Source organism: Carcharodon carcharias, chromosome 13, assembly GCF_017639515.1.
Source record: "Carcharodon carcharias isolate sCarCar2 chromosome 13, sCarCar2.pri, whole genome shotgun sequence".
In the NCBI taxonomy this organism is placed as follows: Eukaryota; Metazoa; Chordata; class Chondrichthyes; order Lamniformes; family Lamnidae; genus Carcharodon; species Carcharodon carcharias.
Window position 1 is genome coordinate 56427091 of NC_054479.1, and position 25689 is coordinate 56452779.

General features: G+C 42.1%; 1 pseudogene; it reads right to left on the reverse strand.

The window, feature by feature from the left end:
* Window positions 1–1091: 1091 nt before the first annotated feature.
* Window positions 1092–25494, reverse strand: LOC121286056 (annotated as a pseudogene).
* Between the last annotated feature and the right edge of the window lie 195 nt (window positions 25495–25689).

Below are 25689 nucleotides of genomic sequence, written 5' to 3' on the forward strand. Positions count from 1 at the left end.
TTCAAAGTTTGTTAATGGCGCGGAACTCAAAAATATGAACTGTGCAGACGGGCAACAGACTTCAGGGGGCAATGTCAACTCAGAGGTATAATTTTAAAGGGGTTACAGGAACAGAGAGATCTCGGTCGTTACATATGTATGTCTTGAAGGTGCCAGGACAGCTTGAGGAAGCTGTTGAAATGCACAGGAGCTATTGGCGTTGCAATAATAGTAAAATGAACACTGCTGGGCTGATATCTCTTTTTGAATATCTTTTGAAAGCCTGGACTTGAATACACAGAGCATAATTTCAAAGTTTGTTAATGGCGCGGAACTCAAAAATATGAACTGTGCAGACGGGCAACAGACTTCAGGGGGCAATGTCAACTCAGAGGTATAATTTTAAAGGGGTTACAGGAACAGAGAGATCTCGGTCGTTACATATGTATGTCTTGAAGGTGCCAGGACAGCTTGAGGAAGCTGTTAAAATGCACAGGAGCTATTGGCGTTGCAATAATAGTAAAATGAAAACTCCAGCAGAGTAAAACGGACTTCCGATTCACTATCGCCGATTTTGTCCCTTTGCTCAAGAACAACTCACCCACAATGAGTTGGGAAATATCGATGAGTAGATTCAACGGCACAGCAGCATCTACACATCACACACTACATTTTTTTTTCTTTTAAAGTAACTTAGCACACTCGTTCATGAGCATTGAAAACACTGCAACCTAAAAAATCTGAAAACACTTGCATTATCGATTGGACATCTTTTAAATCAGAAATAAAAACCTTTTTGAAATTGAAATCCGTTCAATCGTTTTATTGAACAGCTGTAATGGAATAGATGAGCAGTAAGAAAATACGTATAAAATAAGAATCTTACTAACATAATTAGATGCATATAAGCTGCCAAATTGATATTGAGATTTCAGTTAACACCAACAATCCTTCGCTCAAATGCTTTTAAAATCAACAAGATTTAGTTCTAAGTACATTATGATTTTTCTTAAATCTCCGAAATGCAATAACTTTCTACCATTTTTGTCACATGCAAGAAACGAACGTCGATTAACAAACATTCTCAACTGGGCCAAGTGCCGTTTCCATAATCAAATACAGCTGGATCTCGAGATGCCTGTTTGAAGCGGGTTTGCCTGAGTCTTGTGTTTAACCACACAGGAGTAAAGCTCGTGTGAGTTCCACTCTGAGGCTGACAGAGTCAGATAACTGTTCACACTGAAAATGTGTCCCCTGCTAGATCCGATTGGTCTCAACCCCATTGCCTCTGACACTGCCATCCACAGCCCATTCAATCTCTACAGCTCCCGGGTTAAAACCGCTCACCAAGTACACCAGGGTCGCCGTGTCCTTTTCCGTGATTTGATCCGATGAAGGCGGAAGGAGGGAGATCGATGGTTCCTGAGGATCTGTTGAAAAAAATAACCACGTGTTGATAGTGTTTGGAAGTTGTTTCTGTTGCAGCACAATATTTGTTCAAAGTAATATAATTAGCATTTCATCAATACATTCAACATAATAAATAAATCTCTTTGGATTATGTACACTTCAAGATATTACATACATGTTAAGGACACTAACCATATGCCAACTGAAGTGCTTCCGACTACAATTTGCATTGAAGGTACATTACATGGATAAATCTTGACTGTGCGCGATACTCTAGTTTACAATGGGGGGCAGCGAATAGGCAGTAGTCTATACAAAATCGGAATTTTTATTTCTATCGACTTCAATTTAATTGCAACTTAGGAGTCATAAGCAATGGCAAAACCCACTTCACTGAATTTCCTATATCTTATTCTGATTCAGTTGTTAAGTTATCAAGAGGGGAGACCACATATGATCTCAAACATAGAAGCCTCAATGTCCATAGCTTACAGATATATAGACAATGTAATACAGATAAGACATTTTGGTGCTTTGAAATCTAACCGCTTAACAACTGGCCAACGAAAATCGCATGGTACCAACACTAAGCTTGCAGTGTAACACATTTTATTTTTCTTTGAAATGCTATTTTATGCACTGAAACAACTAATTCAGCGTTTCTGCGAGTCTTGTTCCTTTCGTTATTTGGGGAATAAAATCCAGTCTTCCTATTGTAATAATTCAAGCAGATTTATATCTACCTTATTAGCGGTTGATTCAGCTTATGGAATTAAATTCCATGTCGGCCATGATCTCTACTGTTCACAGTAAGTACAGCCCATGTAAACTAATTGGCCACCTGTGGTCAGACACAGCACACTCTGAAACAAGTAATAGATCCGGGCAGATGCTATGGATCTCTCCTCAACTCTCCTTGGAATCTTCTCCCAAACTGACGCTTCCTCTCAAACACCTTGTGCAATGGTTTATCTACAGGGTTTTGAACTCTTCTCCTGATGTTCTCTTCCCTAGGCCAACATATGCATTCAAGCTGTCTTCCACAAACTTTCTCTCTCACCACTGATCTGCAACAGCACACCGCTGCTTCACATACCCAAAGGAAAGAGTTACAAACCTCAGTTGCCCCTTTATACGTTCTGGCCTTTGTCTCTTTAAGCTTGAAGCTTGGAGTCTTTCCCTGCTCCTCACTCTCACTTCCACAAAACAGGGCCTTTTCCAGGTTCCTGCCCTTCCTTTGACTAGAAGATCTTCTTGGGACTTTCTCCTGTTCCACTCCCCTGGATTTTGGGAACTTTCTTCTTTAGTTTGGGACTTGCTATCTGTCCCCTTTGCTCCAGTCTCTTCCTTGTAGCTGCTTTCAACCAACTTTATCTTGAAACTGGCTATCTGCCTCTCCTAGGTTACTTCTGCCTGGCAACTGCCTTCAAAACCAACTGAAGTCGAACAGTTTCCAAATCAAAATATTGTTTCTCGTTTCTTCTGTGTTTTTTGTTTATGGGAGGAAGGGGCCTGCCTCTCTGGATTCATGTTGCTAAGTAACAGCCCAATTTTTCTACTCTTGTTAGTTTAGCTTAGCTTCAATGGTCGTAAAACTCATTAGAAATGCAGGCACCTTATAAAGTGAAACTAAACCTCAACTTGACCTTCTCGTAACACACAGATACAGAAATAGAAATCAAACTTAAATTTTGAAGCTAAAACTCATTCCTAACACTCACAAATACAAATACAAATAAAACTTACTTAAACTGTCTCTATTTCCTGACACTATCACATGCTGCTTTCGGCAAATAGACATGTGATGTAGCTTCACCAGGTATGCTTGGTGCTGCTGCTGTATTATCCCCTGCCACTCTTCATGAGTTGAATATTTGTCTTGATGGTAATGGTACAGTGAGTGATATGCTGGGCTATAATGTTACAGACTGTGGATGAATAAAATTCTGCTACTGCCGATGGCCCAGAGTGCCTCATGGAAGCCCAGGTTCAATTTGCTAAATATGTTCCAAATCCATCCCATTTAGCACGGTGGCCACACAACACAATGGCAGGCATCATCAACGTGAAGATAATATTTTGTTTCTAGAAGACTGTGTGACAATCAGTCCTACCAATACTATAATGGACAGATGCATCTATGGCAGGTAGATAGGTGAGGGCGAGGTCAAGTAGGATTTTCCCTCTTGTTGGTTCCTTCACCCCCTGTCACATAACCAGCCTAGAAACTACATCCTTCAGAACCTGGTGTGTTGGGTCAGTAGTGGTACTAGGGAGCGCCTCTTGGTGATAGACATTGAAGTCCCCAATACAGAGTGCATCCTGCACCCTTGCCACCCTCAGTGCTTCTTTCAATTGGTGTTCAACATGGAGGAGCACTGATTTATCAGTGGGGCTAGGGTGGGGTGATGATGGCGAAGGAAGAACACAGAAAGATAATATAAAATGAAGGACACAATTCTAAAGGCGTTGCAAGAGCAGAGGGACCTGGGTAGCCGCCAATAAAGGTTAAGTATACAGTATCCTATGCTTTATTAATATGGACATATACTGCAAGAGTAAGGAGATTATGTTAAACTTGCATAAAACACTGGTTCGGCCTCAGCTCGATTATTGTCTCCCGTTTGGGATGTCAGGCTTTAGGAAGGAAGTGAAGACAATAAAGAGAGTGCAGAACGCTTCACAAGAATGGTTCCAGGGATGAAGAACTTCAGGTACATAGATTGGAGCGGTTGAGACTCTTTTCCATGGAGAAGAGAAGGTTATGAGAAGATTTAATAGAGGTATCCAAAATCATGAGGGGCAGGGGCAGTGTAGATAGAGAGAAACTGCTCCCCCTCCTGGGAAGATTGAGAACGAGGCAGTACAGATTTCAATTATTGGCAAAAGAAGAAATGGAGACATAATGAAAAACATTTTCACCCAGTGAGTGATTAAGATCTGGAATGCCTGAGAGTGTGGTGGAGACAGGTTCAACCGAGGTATTCAAGAGGGAATTGGATTATTATATGAAAAGGAGGAATGTGCAGAGTTATGGGAAGAAGGTGGGGGGGAATGGCACTCGATGCATTGTTCATTGGGAGAGCCAGAACAACAGGCTGAATTGCCTCCTCTGGTTCTGTGATTCTTTAGGTGCCAATCAGCAGGAGGTTTCCTTGCCCATATCTGATTTGATGCTATGAGGTTTCACGAAGTCCAGAGTCAATGTTGAGGACTCCCAGTGCAACTCCCTCCTGACTATGTACCATTGTGCTTCCAACTCTGGTGGGCTAGGCCATACCCAAGGTTGATGATAGTATATATGATGATAGTAGTGTCTAAGACTTTGTAAGGTGTGATTCGGTGAGTATGACTACATCAGGCTTTTGCTTGACTCATCTATGGGATTGCTCTCTCAATTTTGGCACAAGGACCCAGATGTTAGTATGGAGGACTTTGTATTGTCCACAGGGCTGGGATGCCATTGACATTTCCAATGCCTAGGTTTCATCTGGTTGCTGTCCTCTATATATTTCGCAGACTTGAACATTGAGGCTAGCCTCTAATATAAGTACTATCTTATATCTTAAGACATGTTTTATGTACAAACCTTTACTTATTCTTGACGCTTATCATGTGTCCACCAGGCAGCTTTGCACCCAGTCACCACTTACTTAACTTCTTGCTCCATTCCCCCAAGATTTCTTAGTTTTACAGATTTAGCTGACCAGAGCTGAAATTGTGCAGGTAGTACCTATCATTAGCCTGATGTTATAGTAATATATCACCTTGCTTACTGTTACTAAACGGAGATGAGAGTGAATGTCCATTACATAAAGACAAAATTTAACTGACTCACACCAAAGAAACATACTAAAATTCAAGTTAATGAGATTCAGGGGAAACTTTCCAAAGGCTAGCACAAAGGAAGATGTTTGTGGTTGCTGCAGGCCAATCTGAGCCTCAAGCACATTGCCACAGGAGTTCCTCAAGATCAGAATTGGGGATGTTCACTGATGATTGGACAATGTTGAGTTCCATGGGGGGTCAGCAATTAAAGAAATAATGACAGCAAGACCTGGATATCATTGGGGCTCAGGCTGATAAGTAGCAAGTAAAATTCATGCCACACAAGTGCCAAATCATGGTCATCCACATTAAGAGAGAATCTAACCACATTCTCTTTATATTCAATGGCATCAAGCATTTTTAAATCCCACACCACCAATACCCTGGGGGTACCATTGACAAGAAGCTTAACTGGGCCAGCCACATAAATACTGTGGTGACAAGATCAGGTCAGAGGCTGGGAATTCGGTGGCGGGTAACACACTTCCTGACTCCCCAGAGTGAAAGAACCCTGGGAAGTCCCTACATCGGATTTCTGGCTAATTAACAAAAACTAACTTAAGTGCTATAACTAATTGATTGTAAATTAGAGATTTTATCAGTTGTTATATGATAATGCTTGCACTGAACTAAATGTTTAATCCTGCTTATGATGCACTCTGGGTAACAGCAGTTGAAATGTAAAACAGTGGATAACTGTGTTTTGAACTTTCAGGGACCAGGCGGATAGATGGAAAAGGAACAAAATGATCTAAAAGTAAACTGCAGCAGAAATCTAGCAAGTGTGAAAACAGCCAGCTTGCTGTATGTGAATTAGAAGATAAACAACTTAGCATGTTCTCAGAGGCCTAGATGTGCATAAAGACGGGGCAAAACTAGCTGGGTCCCCAGGGCACTAAGCTTTCCTTGTTTTGAACAGGCATTTGAATTGAAATGTTCATGAGCTGATGACTTTTGGAGGGTGGGAAGCCATAGCTCTTGAGAGTTTGGTTTTGCTTTAGTAGACAGATGGTTCAATAGCATCTGTTGTAATGGGGCTTTCAAATAGTACAAAGGTAATGGTTGGGTTAAACTGATCTTCATTGATTTTTCTGCGAAAGTAAAGATCCCTTGAGCAGGTAGAAAGTGGTATTCAGCCAGATGACATTCAGACCATCCCACTGATGGACCCTCACAGATGAGCAGGGCTTGCAGAGGAACCACACAGGTATTGTCTGGTGTGGCTGGGGAGCAATTACGTGGAGATCAAGGCATAATAGTATTGCTGCTGCATTTTGACATTACTGCTCAGATGTTAGTATGTGTCAAAGTGTTACTTATACTGAATAAAATGTAATCACTGTCACCAATATGGGTTATCACTTCGAATCATTTCAGATATTGGGGAAAACGGACAAAGGGCTAATTGACGCAGATGCCCCGAATTGTAACAACTAGTAAGCCAGCCAGGAGTGATGATACATTGTTCTACTTTTCCGATTTTAAAATGTTAATCGCTCTAAGTGGCATCCTAGAGTGTGTGGCCCGTCAGCTTGGGGCATGTGGGTAACCGTGGTTTATGTGCTAAGAGCAGGGAATTTAAGAATCTTCTTGCCAGTGATTCAGTCTCACTTGTTGCGAGTCTGGAGACGGAAATGAACAAGAGAGAATTGATTGGGCCTAGAAACATACTAATCTGAGCAATTTTAAATTTAATACAATTGAAGCATCTATTGGAGTATCCAGCCTATTTGTACAGACATCTGAGACAGGAAAAGCTGCAAGAAGAGAAGGAACATTAAACAAATGTTTCAGTCATCTTCCTGTTGTCTCTGTACCACCACCTCCCATGCACCATTCCAAAGAAGCAATTTTTTAGACTTTTCACTGTCAACCTGTAGATGGCCACTATTCCAGTGAGACAATTCTTGATAAAATCCTTAATGTAGCATGATGGCCTGGGCTGAGGGACAATAGTTCCAGTCGAGAAGCTAGTTATCTGCTTTGAGTCAGCATAACCTAGTAACTGTTACCTTCAGAGTGCCATCGATGGGCCACTGCAAATCGATTTCATCAGGCCTCTACCTAGGATACCAGCATTGCCTGATTATTATAGGCATGTTTACCAAATGGATATGGGGGTGTTCCCCTGTAAAACTAACTTAACCAAACATTACCAGCGCAGCTATGGCAGCAGCCCAAGTCTTGTTGTGTGAATTGTTCTGCTGGTTGGCAATACTTGTTCAAATGGATAGCAATCAGGAATCGCACTTTACTTTTGCATTGGATGTAGGTGTCATTAGCAAGGCCAGCATTTGTGATAATCCTTAGCTCCCCTTGATTGGCCATTTCAGTGGACAGTTAAGAGTCAATCACATTGCTGTCGATCTGGAGTCACATGTAGGCCAGACCAAGTAAGGATGGCAGATTTCCTTCCCTAAAGGGCATAGGTGAAGCAGATAGGTTTTTGTGACAATTGACGATAGCTTCATGGCACTATAACTAGGGCCAGCTACCAGCTGCCGTCTTGGGATTTGGACCCATGTTCTTAGGGCATTATTTTGGTTTACTGGTCTAGGGGCATTTCCACTATGCCACAGTTTCCGTCAGCTGGATAATTTTTTACTGAACTATTGAAATTGGTGGGAATCACGAAAAAGCTATACGTGAGTTACCACTCACAATTCTTGGGGGGCAGTGGAACTGGGAGATCGATGGGGAAAATTGTTGAAAGCGTTTTGTGCAGAACACCCTACATAGTGGGTTAAAATTATGCCACGTGCCTGCTGGCGATCTGATCAACATCTCTATTCAGCAAGGAAATATCCTCTTACCAGGCCATGACCTGTAGAATATTGCGAACCCTAGGTATCCGTTAATACCTAATTCAGTGCCAGTGCTAACAGGGATAGCAGCTAACGGCTGGTTCCAATAATTGGTGGATTACATTTCCGCAACTAACGCGTTTGTAGCAAAGAACCTGGGCAAAACAAAACGGCAGTGAAAAGTTGCTTAGACAAAAAGGTACGATATCAGAATATCAGATTGGTGCAGAGCTCATGGGATACGACAGAAGAAAATTCGTTTTGAGCCTAAAGGCGGATCATTTGCTGCTTATAGGCCGGGTCAGCTTGACTGTGTATCTGATCCAAATAACTGATTAAAAAAAGGAAGGAAACTGGGAAAATTGCATCGCATCAATCAGTTAAAGATAGTGAAAATTTAATACACTAGAAGTGTCCAATGCCCTGAATAAGATAGTCAGTTAATGTGCGACTCAGAATTTTAGATTGAAAACATAATGGTAGCTTTAAAAATGGTATCTTGTGAGTTAGAGTGTGAGAGAAACCGGTACGAACTCATCCTAGAAATATTGTGGTGTTTTCATTGTGAATCCTGGGACTCTCCGTTACAGTGAACAATGAAAACACGGTGGCCCGGGGTGGGGGGCGGGGGGGGTGGTGGTGGTTGGAAGCCCTAGGTGGTTGGAGATGGAATTACTAGATTCAATGAAACAACTTCCGACTGATCTCGTATTTAGTACCAGCGAGAAGTGGGGGAGTTTCTTCATCGCACTACGCTATGTTAGCCAGGCAGTAGTAACAACTTAACCAGATCTGGGAGGTTACCGGGCTGTGGCTCCATGTGAAAAAGAGATACTGGGGCGCCTCAGAGGGCAATGTTTCTTTGGAGAACAGAGTAAGGACAGGCAAACTGCTAATGATGTGTTAAAAAGTCATTTACCCAAAGACCTGTCAGTATTGGGAGGAACAAGGGCGATATACTGGCCGCACCTTTCGAGGTATAAGGAGGCATGTTACACCTGAGTCTAAATCATGGGAATCCCAAAGAAATAACCTGCCCTTTGGGGAAAATATGAGTCATATACGGGATGTACAATGAGTCATCTCCTTGTTATGTGTACAGAAGCGACTCCGGTGGGGGTTGGGGTGGGGACGGGGGTTGTGGGGGGTGTTGAATATCAGCGCTGTTCACTCAGCAACACTCTGGGCAGCTGCACACGCTGGAAGTGTCCAACATGCTGTGGTTAAACTGTGGGAATACGGGTTATAAAGCTAGTTCTTCGGCCCCTATCCTCTCGGCCAAAGTTTAATGCCAACCGGCGGGTAAACATAGGATGTCCCAGTTTAAGCCCCCGGCCCACGAATGGACTCTTGTTGTTCCTACTGGCATGCTCCACTGCAAAGAATTACATTACGAGACCGCCCATATTCTTCTAAATTTGACAACCCTCACAATAGTCGGATTTTTTGTGCCTTGTTTCTTGAAAACTGGTTCCTAACATTTCTTTAACGTCTGATATTTCCCTAATCTCAGTGTTTTCACCTGTTTTTGTTGTTAACCTGCCCACGGTTATATTCATTAATCTCTCCTCATTGATATACATTTAGAAACGTTTACAATCTGTTTTAATGTCTCTTGCTGGTCTACTCTGTAATTATCTTTCCTCATCAATTGCTTGATCTTCATGTATGCTATTCTTTCGGAAACATAAGCCTCTTCTTTTGATACACTCATAGACAATTGCAGCACAGAAGGAGGCCACTAGGCCTATCGTGACCGCGCCGATCAACTAAGATCTGAATCTACTAATCCCATTTTCCAGCGCTTGGTCCATGGCCCTGGGGACCATGGCAGCGCAAAAGAATATCTAAATACATCTTAAATGTTACGAGGGTTTCTGACTCAACCACCCTTTCAGGCAGTAAGTTCCAGACTCCCAATGCCCTCTGGGTGAAAATAATTCTCCTTGGCTCTCCTCTTCCAGTTAAAACCTCCCTCTTGAATCTACTCCCCCTGGTTATTGACCTCTCTACTACTGGAAAAAGTGCCTTCCTATCCACCCTATCGATGCCCCTCATAAACTTATACACCTCTATGAGATCCCTCTCAACCTTCCCTGCTCCAAGGAAAGCAACCTGAGCCCATCTAATCTTTCCTCATAGCTCAGACCCGCCAGGCCGGGCAGCATCCTTGTAAATCACCTATGCACCCTCTCCAGTGCAATCACATCCTTCCTATATTGTGGTGACCAGAACTGCACGCAGAAATCCAGTTGTGGGCTAACCAGCTTTTTATACAGTTCCTCCCTGTTCTTGTATTTTATGTCTCACCTAATAAAGGCAAATACCCCATGTGCCTTCTTAACCACCTTATCTACCCGCTCTGCTTCCTTCAGGGATCTGTAGATATGCACAACATGGTCCCTCTGATCTTCAGTACTTCCTGGGGAGCTACCATTCATAGTGTAATCTCTTGCCTTGTTAGCACGCCCAAGTGCACTTCATACTTTTCCAGGTTGAATTCCATTTGCCACTGCTCTGCCCACCTGACCAGTCAATTGATATCCTCCTGCAGTTTATGGCTATCCTCCTCACTATTTAGTACCCTACCAATTTCCGTGTCACTCACTAACTTCTTGATCATACCCCATACATTTAAGTCCAAATCATTTCAGTACACCACAAACAGCAAGGGCCCCAGCACCGAGCCCTTGGCTCGGAACCTCACTGGAAACAGACCTCCAGTCACAGAAACATTCCTCTACCTTCACCCTCTGCTTCCTGCCTCGCAGCTAATTTTGGACCCAGCATGCCATTTTGCCTTGGATTCCATGGGCTGTTGCTTTATTGACCAGTATGCCATGAGGGACCTTATCAGAAGCCTTCCTAGAGTCCATGTAGACTACATCAATTGTATTACCATCATCAACACTCCTGGTTACCTTCTCAAAAAAATGATCAAATTTGTCAAACACGAACTTCCCTTAACAAATCCATGCTGACTATGCCTGATTAATCTGTGTCTCTCCAAATGCAGATAAATTTTGTCCCTCAGAATTCTTTCTAGCAGCTTCCCCACCACGGAGGTTAGACTGACTGGCCTGTAATTCCTGGTCAATCTCTTCCCCCCTTTTCTAATAATGGGACAACGTTAGCAGTCCTCCAGTCCTTTGGCACTTCAGCTGTGGCCAGAGAGGATTTGAAAATTACTCCTTGATATCTTTTCCCTTGCCTCTCTCAACAGCCTGGGATACATCTCATCCAGGCCTGCAGATGTATCCACTTTGAAGGCCGCTAAACCAGCTGGTGCCTCCTCTCCCTTTATGTTAATTTCCTCTAATATTTCACAGTCCTCTGCCCTGATGTCTATACCTGCGTCGTCCATTTCCATTGTGAAGACCGGCGCAAAGTATTAATTGAGGACTGTACCCACGTCTTCCGGGTCTACACGCAGATTACCTGTATGACCCCTAATTGGTCCTACTCTTTCCCTAGTTATTGCCTTGCTCTTTATACATATATTTTTAAAACCCTTTGAATTTTCCTTTACTCTCCCCACCATTGCTTTCTCGTGCACTCTCTTAGCTTTCCTAATTTCCTTTTTTAAGTTCTCCCCTGCACTCTTTATACTCCTCTAGGGACTCTGCCGAATTGAACCTTCGGCATTTGACATACGCTTCCCTTTTTTTCTTAATCCTATCCCTTGTGTCCCTTGACACCCAGGGTTCTCCGGTCTTGGTTCCCACCCACCCCCCATATGTCTTTTCGGGAACATATTTGCCCTGTACTCTCGCTATTCCCTCCTTGAATACCTTCCACTGCTCTGACACATTTTTATCTGCAAGTAGCTGCCCCCAGTCCCCTAGGCCCAGATCGTATCTCATCTTAGTAAAATTAGCCTTTCCTCAGTTTAGAACTTTAATTCCTGCCCCAATTTTATCCTTTTCCATAACTATCCGAAATCTAACTGAGCATGGTCACTGCCTCCAAAATGCTCCCCTATTGATACGCCTTCCAGCTTCCCGGGTATTTGTATCTATACGTATCTATACACACACGCATAGGCACACAGACACACACACAAACGTATAGACAAACACACAAACTTGGAGTGGAGCCAAGGTGAGCAGAAGTGCTTCAGCTAATCCCATAGTAGTGGTGAGATTTGTTTAGAGGAAACTTCGCGCACTCTTTATTACATGAGCCTTAACGATACCGAAAAAATAATAGGTTTGACGTACATTGCATCAGAAATGAAAGACAAGAAAAAGGTGCTGCAATTGGTCAATTATTTTATTGAACAGCTTTATTGGGAAGGTCTAATCGTGATTGAATATTTAAAATGCAATCACCATATTTTTGCCTTTAATTAATGTTCTCGGATGCATAACCATGAATTAATGAACATTGACTTTTCATCGCGAATACCGGCAATAGGAGATGGAAAAGCCTTTAAAAATAGCAAGTCTTACAAAGCGAAGCTCCAATCGCAATGGTCATTTGCTTAAATCTCCGAAATACAATCAATTTTTACAGTTCTGTCACATGAAAGAAATGAATAGGAATGAACAAACATTCTCAGCTGGGTCAAGTACACTTTCTGAAATCACATTCAGCTGGACCTCGAGCTGCTTGATGTTTAATCAGGCAGGAGTAAAGCTCGTGTGAGTTCCAGACTGAGGCTGACAAAGTCAGATAACTGTTCACACTGAACGTGTTATCCGCATCCTGCTGGTCTCAACCCCGTTGCCTCTGACACTGCCATCTACAGTCCATTCAATCTCCACAGCTCCTGGCTTAAAACCGCTCACCAAACACACCAGGGTCACCATGTTCTTCGCTGTGATTTGATCCCATGAAGGCGGGAGGAGAGACACCGATGGTTCCTGCGGATTTATTTTTTAAAAACTAGGTTTAGCAGTGTTGGGGAATGTTTTGTTTGAAACATGAGATTTTTTTTCTAAGCAATATAATTCGAATTTGTTTATTCAGTTTAATACAACGAATAGGTCAATTTCATTTACAATTATTTCAAAATGTTACTTCATCCGAGGAAGTTTAAAGGTGGGAGACGCGATGGATCTTTCGCATCTGAAGAATCGAATTTCAGTTTTAATGGCTGACTGGAGTTGATATTTTTGTTCTGTCCAAGTTTACGGAAAACAAAACTTGTACATTACATTTCTTGATGTCATCCCTGAATGAAATAGAATTCAACTTTATTGCCAACTATAACACCGTCGTTATATAGCTGCCGTATCTCCTATTTGAGACGCCGGGGCGCTGGGAACTATTAGAAATAGGATTAAAATACTAAACATATGTCAAATTTGTCCTAATGTCTTACATTGTGTGATGAAATGCTCATCGGCTTTATTACAAGCCGTGCCTTCAGGTTTTGCTAATGAATAATCGAGAACAGCTAAGACACACTTGCTCAAGTAGGTTAACCAGGTGAGATTCTCCGCCCTTAGGCCAGATGGTTTCAACCCCATAGTGGAAGCAGACCACGCAATCTAGGCTGACATTCCAGAGGAATGTCGCTCTGGCTAATTTGGCAACTTTTGGATTAGATTTAAACAGAGATCCTCGTCAAATGGAGCTAAAATACCCCATTACAGTATTGGAGGAAGTCGCGACTAACTGTCGCGAATGTAAAGCAGATTAACCAGATTAACGGTCTCATTGCAGTCTGTGGGAAATAGGTGGCGCGGGTGGCTGCGTGGATTATTACTGCGAATTAATTATATATGACTTTTGAACTTTAATGCTCTGCCGCTTCTACCTGGAGGTAATTGAAGAAATCTCAACTTTCTACAATAATATAAAACAAGGGATAAAGAGCTCGAGCATTTATCATTGAAGTCAACGGAAATACAAATTAGGAAAAATGTGCAAACGTAGGCCGACACATTTCAGGGGTTTTACACTATCAACCAACACCAAATCTACCCAATGCATATTGTAATGAAGATTTATATTTCTAGATCTTCTCGAGGGGGTGTTAGCGCCAAAAGATATATGAGTGAGTTTGGTTCCATTATTAAAGTTGGAGACGTAACGATTAAATATGATCAACACTATTAATACAACAGAATTGTTACTTTGAGTCACATTCTGATTTCTCTGATTACTGGTCTGTGCATCGAAATTACCAACAACTCAGGTCCGATTTCAACAGCAGAAATAACACGAGCTTTCTGACTGTATGACGCATGCTCAATGCACAGGATATTCTGGCAATGCAAATAGACCAATGAATTTAAATAATTTAATAATGCCACTGATCTCATGTTCGCATATATGTTAGTTTTAAAAAGACGTGAAACATGGCAATGTTCATTACAGAAAAGGCCAGGGAGTGATTCGCTATTCTAATTTCAAATTCGCGTGCATTTCATTAGGCAGATATGCATGTCTTCTTTATGGGTAGCTTTATGAATTCAAAGCTTTGGATTCGGTGCGCCACAATTAACCAACGCGCAATAAATGAAGTGTTTCCTCACCGAGCGTCCATTCATCATGTGCAGTCAGTTTAAACCAGTATTTGGATTGAATTTCAGTTGTAATTAAAAGCCGCGATATTCAATGCAACAATAGCTCCAGCTAAAAACTTAATCGGGAGTTGAAAACGAAGAACATTAAAGGTTAGTTTCACCATCTATTTATGACCTTCTATTGCTCTTGCTATTCTGAAGGGCTATTTATATGGGGCTATTTTTACCCCATGTCCATTATTTCAAGTGTCTGGCGCAAATGATCATTATTTATTTGTGCCAACAGGCACGGCGATTTGGAAAGGTAGTTAAGGGACGCGGTAAGTAACCATTGAGCTTGTCTTTGTCGTTACTGGAGGTCACACTTTGCATTTCCTGCAAGGTCACTCAATCTTGGATTCGGATTAAAGGTTCTCACTGATTTCCCCGTTCTATGGCGCCGAGATTCTGAGACGAGTTGCTATTGTGACTGAGGTAAGGCAGCTCAATGCAGGCCAAAACTCCATTCTCAACTCATAGGCTAGAAAATATTATAGAACTGGAAGGCTCAGATCTTAACCATTTAGTAGGGCAGCCTTGTAACATTTCAGTTTAATTTATGGTTCTTTGTTAAAAGGACGTTAACATTGTTTAAAACAAAATAACTACAGTTATAGTATTTTGTCTTTAATCTGAAGCACGTTTTGAACAATGTAACGGAAATGGTTTTACTCACTGCCATAAAACAACTTAGTTCCTTTACCGAAGTTCCACATGCTGTTTTCTCCATATAGCACAGTAATAGCCCGCGGTGCCCTCCGATTTAACTTTACTGATAGTTAAAGTTCCCGTGTTGCCGGATACCGAATCAGAAAGCCGGTCGGGAACACCAGAGGCTCTGTTCTTGCTGCTTTTAGCCCAATGATAAAGCAGATTGAGGAGCATTTCCAGGCATCTGCTGGTACCAATATATGTTGCTGCTTCCGAAGGTGGAAGGTGCCTCTGAGAGAAGTCGATTTCGAAGGTGGCTGATTTACTGCGATGGCCGCGTTTGAAACTTAAAGATAAAGGCTGTAAAGGTATTACTGTATTACTGTAAAGGTACCCTAATCAAATATTGAAAGTATTGAATTTTAAATCCCGTGAAATATCAGCCAAAAATCCTTCATAACGGCCCCTTTATAGTAAATATACATTTTAAAATACTCACCTGCCAGGCAAAAAATGAACACAATGATAGCATGGACCCAATCAGTCGTTGTGAAAAGTTTAACGAGGCACCGAAATACTGACAGTTATATGACAAGATGGGTTAATTGTCTGAATCTCTCTCTCTCTCTCTCTGTCTTTTAATAACACCTGTCACCAAGAAGGTATTGCCTTGTGTTGGGAAGCAAATTAGTGGTTTCATCTCAGATTCCCTGAAATTCAAAGAATGCCTCAAATTTTCTTCGGCTAGCAGAAAATACAAGGAAAGTCATTCAAAAGCTAAACACTGCAGATGTTAGAATACTGAAAAAAAGACAATAGAAAATTCTGCAAATATTTAGCAGATCGGGCAGTATCTCTGGAGAGATCAACAGAGTTAACCTTTCAGATTGTGACCTTTCAATTGAAGCTGTTGGCACAAGTGTTAGTGCTCCGCCAGGGCCTATTCTACAAATGATAGTAGTCATTTTCTTGGTGAATGTGATTTGAATCATGGAATCATACAACACAAGTTGATGCAATTTCTCTCCCCGTGCCCCTGTCTGCCCTTTCAACGAAATACCCAATTAGTCCTGCACCCACACTTCTCGCTGTTCCGGGCAGAGGGCTAGGGAACCATGCTTCCCCACACTCGCCCCGACCCCATCAATGGGACATTTCAGAACTTGGAAGGGTATTATTCTAAACCATGACACCAGAAGACAGTCTTTAAGGAGCAATCGGCAAATTAGAAGGTGCAAAACGAGTAACATGGGAGTGATGGAGGGCACCAAGCTCCGAGGGAGCTGAAGGAACAAGACATTGGCTTTTCTTCTTCTGCTAGATGTGAGATCAATGGAATCCGGGGGCATGATCCTGTCTGGGGATGTAGCCACCTGGCGCACACTATCCTCAGCACCATCATCCACCACTCTGCACCCTTCGTGCAATTTCGGCTCACCTAAAAACAGAGGTAGAGTCACCCAGATCACGTCAATCCGGTAGACACATTCCACTGGAGTGAGTGAGTTTCTCCAGTCGGAATGTTGGTGAGCACTCAGACCCTGGGAGGTAGAGGGTGCAGACACCTCACTACTGAGATCACCAAGAGGGTGACCTTCGAACTCAAAGTTCTTTTCAACTTTCCCTTACGGTGCTTGTTGACTATGGGTCTCGTGCCAGTATTTAGCCTTAGATGGAGTTTACCACCCGCTTTGGGCAGCATTCACAAGCAACCCGACTCCGAACCCTACGAGCCAGGGGCCACTACCGGCCTCACACCGTCCTCAGGCACTTCCCTCGACCCCAGGAAACAGCGAAGGCTCTTGCGGGGGGCGGGGGTGGGGTGGGGGCGGTGGTGGGGGGGCCGCGGCGGTGGTGGTGTAACACTCACCATCGGAGCGACGAGCCGCCTTCCCCACCGGCCTTCCCAGCCGACCCAGAGATGGTCGCGGCGCACCAGCGGCGGAGGAAATGCGCCCCGGCGGCAGTCGTGCCCGCGCGAGAGGCGGTCCCAAGCAGAGGAGATCCGCCGAACCGCGACGCGACCGAATGGTGATTTAATGGGCAATGGTGGAGAGCAAACTGATCATTTCGCCTAAACTTTGGGTCCAGGATGGCTCCCTTGAAGGAGCAGGGAATTGAATTCCGCTAACTACTAACTCCTTTTCCCTTCCTTCCTAAAACGTGTGACGACTGCTATAACCTTCTGGTTGTGAATTAAAATTTGTTATTGCTGACAACCAACAGCTTCTTGTGTCAGAGTTAAACATTCAAATAATTTCAGTTTTTAAATTTGTCTAAAATTTTTAAAGCATTTCCAAAGTTTCTGGTGAAAGGTCATCGACCTGAAACGTTAATTCTGTTTCTTTCTCCACAGCTGCTGTCTGGCGAGTATTTCTAAAGTTTAAATTAATTGAACCTAATAGTCTAATATTTTGCATCGCTTATCTTTATTATTATTGCTCAGAGATATATCCTTGTAAATAGCTGTTCAAATTCCCAAGGAGGCTGCCTATGGCAATAAAACAATATTGTAATTAGAATGTGCTTCTTGTGTTCTCTTTTGTCAAATTTGTCTGAAATTTCGGCACATGTTTTAACTTTTTCAGTAATTTATTTGCAAGTGTTTTCATTAAAGTTAAGAAATATTTCTCTGTAAAACAGTGCCTGCCTCTTCCCGGTGTGATTACTATGGGACGTTCATTGGGTAAAGTGGTCCGCCACAGGTTGAGCTCTGATCTCCTTGCATTCTGCCAAGCCGCTACAACCTTCGCCGCAGCGCTCGCAACTGAACCTCTAATGCGCCCTCCTCTGCTTGTCAAAATCCAGACTTTCAACCATTGCAGAACTGTGTAGGCTGCAGCACACTGTAAAGATCTTGGCTATAGGCTCCAGGGAGCACTGGAGGACATCCTCAAACCTGTCCAAGCACCTGAACCAACTGTTCAGCACCCCACTGGTTCTAGCAGTAATCTGCTTCATGGATACAATGACTTTATATTAGCGTTCTTCCGCTTCTTTCTGCGGGTTGTCAAAAAGCAATAAACTTTGACACCAACTAACCGTCCTTCTACTGGAGACCATCCATAAGCATGCACATATTGTAACTATTGGAGTGCCGCAAGGCTTAGTGCTGGGGCCTCGGCGATTTACGTTCTATATTAAGGGTTTGAACGAGAAGACGGAGAGCAACGTATTCAAGTTTGCTGATGATACAAGCCTAGATGGGAACGTAAAATACGAGGAAGAGGACAAAATTAGGCTGCAAAGACATGTAGAGAGGTTAGATGAGTGGACAAGGAAATGACAGATGCAATATAATGTGGGCCAATCTGACATTATTCACTTTGGTGGTAAGAATAGGAAAGCAGAATATCTTTTAAAAGGCATGAAAATTCGACATATTGACGGTGAGAGAGACTTGAGTGTAGTTAGCACAAGGAACACAATATTAACATGTCGGTGCAGCAAGTAAAGCTGGGATCATAGGGTTCTTCCTTGATGAGAAGCTGAGTAAATTTCTGGGGGTTTCAAGAATGAAAGGCGATCTCATTGAAAAAAATAGAAGATCCTGAAGGGGTTTCACTAGGTCGACACTGAAACGGTGATGCCCCTCTCCCTCCCGCCACAAATCAGGAAATAAAGTGTTATTTTTTCTGGCTTTATTTTAACATCAAAACGCGTTTAGAAAAATTGAAGTTGTTCGTGCAAAACCTTTACAACAAAAATGTGCTAATTCGCGATACTTAAAAATAATAAACATTTTTCAACTTTATTCATTGACGTAATGTTAATAAAATTAGCAGTTTATAATGACTACAGCTACTGTAGAACAGAACAATAGAATTGAATTGAACTCAAACAGTAAACAGTTCAATATAATTATAAATCAAACTATTAGTAAATAATAAGAATAAACACAGCTGAATTGAATTCAAACACTAAATGGTTAAATGTAACAAAAAATTAACTCGCAATAAATGATACAACACAAAACTACAGAAAACAAAAACATCATTCTGCCGTCTGTGCCTGTGTCCGGTTGTCACAAAGAGGGCACGAGCTGTGGATCCGAGGGAGGTAAGGCCCGAATTCCTTCTGCATCTTCCTGCCATCTATGGCCTGACCTGTCTTTGCCAGAGGCTTATCCAGCAGCAGATAAATCGGTGCTGGGCTGAAGATGCAGCCGCTACAGGTTAATTTACTCGTACATGTACCTGCATGGTTTGTTCTATTGTATTCATTGCTGCCACACAGGCACAGGCACTGCTGTCTGTCCAGAGTAAATTAAACATACTGATTCAAGAGGCTCTACATCGTAACAGTGAAATCCCAGTGAAGGGTTTCAATGGATAGGGCCAGCTGCTGGAAAAGACCCGGGATTGGATTCCTCACATCCTATATCAAAATATTCAACTATTGTTGGATCAACTTAAAAATGCCCAAATATTTATAATTTTCTGTGCACATGACATCATCCACTCAATCGAAAAATACCCTTTTCCTGTTCCTCATAACTATCTAAATTATTAAACTGGGCCTTACATGTTTCATGTGTTAGAGGATTCCCTGCAACTTGTACTTGCAAATTGGCAGGTCCCTCATCACCTGTCGCTTTGGACTCCTGTGTCGCGCTTTCTTCCATTGAACCCACAGCATCAGCTTCACACAGCCTCTCTCAGAGATCGTGATCTGACCATCACAGATTTCCTCTTCTTCAACAGCCTGAAGATTTAAGTTGAACACAGGGATCAAGGCACCGCTACATCTGCCTCAGACACAGATTGCACACTCTGCTCCTCCAGTGGATAATACTGATCTTCTTCCTCCAGCACAGTTTCAATATCGCCTTCCTCAGAAACTCTCAGTGCTGTTCCTTTAGCAGCACCGCTTTCAGTACATTCAGCTGCCACTGGCTCACAGTGAATCTGTCAGGAAAATATTTGCAATTACTTATCGCATGAAAGAAACATCCCTGGTTTAAATATTCAGTTAGTGACATCTCGTTTGTGCATTCCAACATTAGAATGAGCACTAGTTACTCCAGGGATAGTGATCCCCAACCTGCCCAATGTCTGCACTCGCTCCAAGCAACTGATTTTACCACGTTATTAAATGACGAACAATCCACAGCTCGTGACCTTTTTAACGCTCAACTCTCAAGCCAGGGTCTAAATTTGGAGATAATACCATAGAGCATTACATAATACCATTACACTTTCTCATTCATTTTACTGTAAATTGTTTCCTCAGTCAATGCAAGGATTTTCACGTTTTCTTACATTAACGTAAAGGTTATACAAACTCATAAAAGCAACTCAAAAGTTTTAAAGCATTAAAAAATGGCTTAAAAATGTTTCAGAACCATAGATAACACTCAGCAGAAGACTGAAAAGCTGCTGGATCTCGAGGGGCGTTTTTTCAATTGATGACTTAAAACGTGGCCCTGGTGCTTCTGCATCTCGCCAGTACTCTAGGTGGCTGCCTCTTGCAGCAGGAAGAGGAAGACCCTAAACCACCAGGGGGAAAAGCTAAGACAGCGGCTTTAGTCATGGTCAGTGACAAGAGAGTCTCGCCACTGACCGGACGCTCTGGACCAATATGTTAAAAAAACCCCAGATGTGCAGTGCAGTGATGACATCAAGTAGCGCTAGAAGCCAATTACATTACAGTATTCTCACGGACAGTAAATTAAGAAGTCAAAACCAATGAACGAATTCACTTTTAATGTGCAGTTTATAGATAGCGAAATACGTTATTGAATCACAGACAAGAGATTAAGGTAGACGCTAAAATATCATCAACAAGGTTTGCATAAGATAGCATATTAAAATGACATGGATTTTTTTTTCCTGATGGGGAAATTTTACATTTAACATATATTACTATTTCAGGGTTAGTGATAGTTATAATAATAGTTATGAATTTGTCCGCCGTTTAAAGCCCAGTTACACCTTTTTCAACAAAGAGTAATCAAGGGCTTTTGCAGTGAGGCGAATGTCGTAAAAGTGGAAATTCTTGTCAGTACAATAATTTCGAACTGATTGCACTTTGTGGGAACCTCAACAGCACACCCTCCGGGCAAGCTAAAATAACTGACAACAACTCCTGACTTGCCGCATTCAACTCCAGATGTGTGGGCTCCAGGTTTTTCTGTCAATTTCAGAGGAGTAAAGACATCAAAGCCGACTGTTTGACAGTCAACAGTGCCGCAAATATCCAAGCAATTATCTATTTCCACTAGGCATTTCTGGCTGAAGATTGATGCGAATGCTTCAGCCTTATCTTTTGCACTGATGTGCTGTGCTCCTCCATCATTGAGGATGGCGGTATTTGTGGAGCCTCTTCCTCCAGTGAGTTGCTTCATTGCCCAACACCATTCATGACTGGATGTGACAGGACTGCAGAGCTTAGATCTGATTCGTTGGTTGTGGAATCGCTTAGCTCTGTCTATCACTTCTTGTTTATGCTGTTTGGCACGCAAGTAGTCCTCTGTTGACTCGGTTGAAACCTCATTTTTAGGCATGCCTGGTGCTGCTCCTGGCATGCCCGCCAACACTCTTCATTGCATTATGAGGAAAGATTGCGAAGTCTGGACTTGCATTCTCCAGAGTTTAAAAGAATGAGAGGTGATCTCGTTGAAGTGTACAAAACTCTTCCAGGGCTCGACAGGGTAGATGCAGGATAGATGTTTCCCCTGATTGGGGGAGTCTAGAACCCGGGGACAAAGTGCCAGAATAAGAGGTAGGCAATTTTAGATCGAGATGAGGAAGAATTTCTCCAGACAGAAGTGATGAATCTTTAAAACGTCTTCCAGCAACGTAAGGAGCCAATTATACTATTCCCACAGACAGTAAATTGAGAATTAAAAGCCAATGAACAGTGGAAGTTATTGTCAGTTTGACAACTTCGAACTGATTGCACTCTGTGGGAACCTCAAAAGCGCAAGGTCCTGACAGGCTAAAAAATTCACAGCAACATCTGACTTCCCGCATTCAAATCCGGATGTGCGGGCTTCGGGAGCTGCTGTCAATTTCAGGGGAGTAATGACAGCAAACGCGGACTGTTTCGCCGCCATTAGACCCGCAAATCTCCGAGCCATTATCTAGTTCCATTTAGAGTCCCAAAAAACAGAAATCCCGTCGCTTATCGGCTTTCTCATTTCCAGCCAGAATAGATACAACTTACAATGCTGCTCATTATCCAATCTCTCTATCACCTCAATAATTCTGTTGGCTCCATTGTGTATTTTCTCAATAGCTGTAACATTTTTCCCGTGGCAAGAACAATTGTACACAGCATTTTAAGTGCGGTATTATCGATGACTTGTAAAGTGGCAAGATTATCGCACTATTTCATCTGAATGTTGGTCTTTAAAAAGCTCCCAAATACTCATTTGCATTAGTCACTGTCACCAAACATTATTGAGATAGTTTCAATGTATCAATCAGAGGCCCAGCTCTCTTTCATTTACTATACACACTATTTTCTTGCTTTTTTAAATAATAGTCCCTTCCTGGATTATTTTCCCCACTTTTAATTTCTTGATATTAAATCTTATCTATTAGATTTCTGCACAATTCCAAGGTACATTGAAGTTCTTCCCTTGGGTACTATGTTCAGCTTTGGCGTCTCCCACCTTCCTCAGTTTTCTGTCAATTATAGATTTTGCCGTGGTTCTCTTGACTCCTCGCTCCAGGTCATATGTAATGATGTTAAACAAAATATGTCGTCAACTAGTTGGGCACCTTACTAACATTCTCCAAGAATTATGACAATCTCTGGCACACAGACCTCTGGGTTCTATCGACTTACCAATTACTTATTGTCCAATGAAGTGATTTGTCCATGGGTGGTATTGATCTTTCATTTCATTGGCTAATCAAACACATATTGAATTGCTTAAGAAGGACTTTTAAAAACCAAGCAAAAACACTGACTGAAGATAACTGCCAAACGTCACCTGATGTCTGGTATTAACGGTTGACTAGTTTTCTGCAAGGTTCCAATATGGAATACAATTAAGACATGCCCAGTCACCCTCATGAAATTTCACGCCTGCTGTTGTCGAGAACTACTAGAAAAGATTATGAAAACAGAAAATGCTGGAAAAACTCGGCAGGTCAGACAGCATCTGTGGAGAGAGAAATAGAGTTAACATTCCGTGTGCGTATGACTCTTCTTCAAAGCTAAAGAGAAGTAGAACTGTGATGAAATTTTACTACAACAGACCGAAGGAGAATGGAAATCCTGTCAGGGAGAAGAGCAGCACTTCTTCAAGGTAGGCATTCTTGGAAGAGAAGTGGCAGTGAATTAAACACTAAAGTAAAAGCAAAATACTGTGGATACTGGAAATCAGAAATAAAAACAGAAAATCCTGGAAACAGTCGCCAGGTCTGCTTTTTACTTCAAAAGATTCACTGGAACTCACATTTGCATTTTATAAGGCTACCTCTCACAGAATGCCTATCAGGGCAATAGCGATATAGAAAGCTGTTTTTCTTGCCTTGTCAAGTTTAAATAATGAATCATTCAGAAGCTAATGGTGGGGACATTATAGGCCATGGGATTATAGCCACAGTCTTTTCGGATATGAGCTAAGCAAATACCTTCCGAAACTGTTATGGTGAATGAGGTAATGTGACTGGACTAATGAATATTCAAATTTATTTTAATCAATACATGCTACTGAAACAATGGTCTGGGAAGAACCTGGTTGTCGGAAAGTAACACTCTCCTTCTCCCCTTCTCTCCCAAGTTAAGACGCTAGCTCTGTTGCAGTTCAAAAACCCAGCACAAAGATAGTGAATTTCCATTTAAAAGGACCTCAGGTGCAAAATTCATTAACTTTTGGAAAAGTCGAATTAAATTTTGAAATGAAATTGTCTCTGGCAATTGTAGTTTTGCATGCGCTTCACCTCCTGGAATCTCAAGACCACTGTGGGGAAAATCTGTTGCTGCCACAGACACCAGCAAAGGACTCATAACAGTCAACTCTCTTTATATTTTACCGTTTAGCATTGAATTTTAATTTGGTTAAGAAAGCAACTACTTAATGCTTAACTTGCCATTCTGTGTGCTTGTGTGTGTGGCTGAGTGCATTGCGAAGTTCGGACAGGGATTTCCATTTTACAAATATTTATATCGCCACTTGGGTGGATTTTTAACTCAGAAAACGAGCCCCTTTTCTTGTTCCAACCTCATGAAATCTTGCCAGACTAGTTTCTTTCAAATCAGCATAGAATTTGTAAGTACAGACAGCGACATTCATCCTCTCTGAATTCACAAAAAGTCCTGTTACCATCAAGCTTGGAGTGGTAGGACAGGGGAGTCATATTTTACTCACCTCACGTGGGCGTAACACTATCCATGATAAAATATTTTCAATCATTACTGCATTCTTCATTTCCTGTGCCGACCGTTTTCAAATGCCTCACTGAAATCCAAGTGCAAGACGTTGAAGTGATCAAGGTCCTTTGCCAAAGAAACCTAATAAGTTAGGTTGATGACCTTACATTCATGATCTTAATACTCTATCTTTTATGACCTTATTTCTCTACAGATGTTTAATGATATTATCATGAATAAAGGTTTCCATAATTTTCCACACAGTAGGTGACAATTTCGTGACCTGTCTTTCCTTCTATGGATCACTTTTGCTAGCTTTAAAAAGCATCTGTTTATTCCCCGACCACTGACACCTCCCCGGCATGCAGCAGTTTCTGGAAGATTTATGCCGGTGGCCCTGCGATTTTGTCCTTTATTCCCTGAAGAATTTTTGGGTGCAATTTCGCTGCGTGCGTTTCGATTATATTTTCATGGGCATTTGGCCATAATTTGTTCTCATTTGAGAGGTTCTTCCTTTAATGAGGATCCTGACCCAGGTGAAGGAACAGTCACATGTTGTGTATATCCACACAGTGGAATAAAGATGGGTAGAGTTCATGGCACTGTTCGGTGTGGAGTCTATTACCTAACAGTGCACTGACAATTTTGACGTAATTGTTTCCATAATTTAGTTGAAATAAACACATTCTTTTATTTACCTGCCATTGACAAGTAAAAAGTTCTTATGGGTCTATTTCCCCTGACTCCCCATTAAGCCCCTCTGTAAACCTCGACTGACCATCCCAGATCCCCTCTTGGCCCTTGGCTAGCTAATATCATAAATGGTTATCAGTCCTCAAGCACTACCTGGCTCCTACCATTCAAAGCTGCTGTCATCACTACTGGCCTCAGAATAATGCCTTCACCCCTTCTGCCTTTGTAACTTACCAGCCATCTCCAAGTTCCTTGAACATGATGTTGATGCTGAAACCCACGCTCATCGTTTGCACGATTCCAGGTTTGAATCTTTATAATACAGTTTCCACCCCGCCTTGGCGAAGTAACAAATTACACTCTCTGTGATTGTGACTGTGGTTCAGAATTCTTCCTTTCCCTTCTCGACCTCTCTGCTGCCCTTGATATGGTTAGCCACCCCTGCTTCCTCCAAAGACTATCTTCTGTCCACACAGGTGAGG